General features: G+C 27.2%; 1 non-coding gene across 1 annotated transcript; it reads right to left on the bottom strand.

Annotated features, from left to right (window-relative positions):
• Nucleotides 1–556: 556 nt before the first annotated feature.
• LOC140967830 (small nucleolar RNA R71) lies at nt 557–667 on the bottom strand. Its single transcript, XR_012173646.1, has one exon. It is a non-coding gene; the product is annotated as a small nucleolar RNA R71 (small nucleolar RNA).
• Between the last annotated feature and the right edge of the window lie 1,148 nt (nt 668–1,815).

Below are 1,815 nucleotides of genomic sequence, written 5' to 3'. Positions count from 1 at the left end.
AAATTAAGTTTATATTTGTTAATTATGTTTTATTTATAAGTATTATGTTGTTTTTTTTTTTTATGAGTATTTGCAGTCGAAAAAAAAGTGGTAGACTTTTTCGAATATCTGAAAATAATTTAAACATGGATGATAATTCAAATAATCAAGATAATGATAACAATAATAACAATAATAATAATAATAATCAAGAACATGATCAATTAAGAACACTTAGGCACCATATGAACCCTATTAGAATTAGTGCCCCATCTTGTTTAGTTTTTCCTCCTGATGCATCTAATTTCAACTTTAAACCTCAAATTATTCAACTTTTACCAAATTTTCATGGCTTAGATTCTGAAAATCCATATTTACATCTAAGAGAATTTGAGGAAGTTTGTAACACTTATAATGATCAAAATTGTAGCATGGATATAGTTCGATTAAAGCTTTTCCTTTTTTCTTTAAAAGATAAAGCTAAAACATGGCTACAAAATTTGAGATCAAGTTCAATAAGATCATGGGAAGAAATGCAACAACAATTTCTCAAAAAGTTTTTTCCTTCCCATAGAACAAACTCTTTTAAAAGACAAATTACTACTTTTTCTCAAAAACAAGGAGAAACATTTTATCAATGTTGGGATAGATATAAAGAATTACTTAATACATGCCCACATCATGGTTTTGAAACATGGAGAATAGTTTCTCACTTTTATGAAGGTCTAATACCTAAAGATAGGCAAATGATAGAATTCATGTGTAATGGAACTTTTGAAGATAAAAACCCAAATGAAGCTATGGAGTATTTGGATTCATTAGCAGAAAATGCTCAAAATTGGGATAATATAGGCACAATAGAACCACCAACAACTAAAATCAATAATTCAACAAATGGGGGTGGTATCTATAATCTTAAAGATGATATAGATATTCAAGCTAAACTTGCATCTTTAGCAAGAAAAATTGAGTCATTAGAAATGAAAAAGAGTGGTCAATTAAAAAGTATTCAAGAAATTGTTTGTCATATATGTGATACACATGATCATGCTACAAAAGATTGTCCAACATTACCTTCATTTAAAGAATGTCTCCATGAACAAGCAAATTATGTTAACAATTATAAAAAACCAATACTAGATCCTTTTTCAACATCATATAATCCTGGATGGAAAAATCATCCTAATTTTAGTTGGAGGAATGATAATAATGCACAACCCTCACAACAATATTTTCAAAATAACCAAAATCATCAAGGTTATATTCCTTATGTTACACCTCCAAGAAAAAACTTTGAAGATGTAATTCATGCATTTATCCAAAAGCAAGAATCTATCAATATTCAAAACAGTCAATCTATGACTGATTTGAAAGAAACTCTTGCAAAATTTGCATCTGCACTTAATATTCATGAAAAAGGAAAATTTCCATCTCAACCTCAACCTAATCCTAAAAATCAAAATCAAGAATTAAAAAATGAAAAAATTGATCAAATAAAATCTGTTATTACCCTTAGAAGTGGTAAAATAGTTAATGATCCATATAGTAATGAAAACAAGGATCATTTAAAATCAAAGAGTAAGGATGATAATCCTGATACTTTTGAGAATGATGATACCTTAAATTCTAAAAATAATATGTTGAATGATAAATCATCTGAAATAGTAAATGAATCAAATAAACCTCCACCATTTCCTCATGCATTAACAAATCATAAAAAACAAAAAAATGATTCTGATATCTATGAAGTTTTTAAACAAGTAAAGACAAATATTCCATTATTAGATGCTAGTAAACAAGTACCTTCATATGCAAAATTTTTAAAAGACTTATGTA

The sequence above is a fragment of the Primulina huaijiensis genome, unplaced genomic scaffold (genome assembly GCF_012295235.1).
Source record: "Primulina huaijiensis isolate GDHJ02 unplaced genomic scaffold, ASM1229523v2 scaffold28411_ERROPOS180412, whole genome shotgun sequence".
Taxonomy (NCBI): domain Eukaryota; kingdom Viridiplantae; phylum Streptophyta; class Magnoliopsida; order Lamiales; family Gesneriaceae; genus Primulina; species Primulina huaijiensis.
The sequence above is the reverse complement of the archived record's forward strand: the minus strand, read 5'-3'. Positions and strand labels throughout refer to the sequence as shown.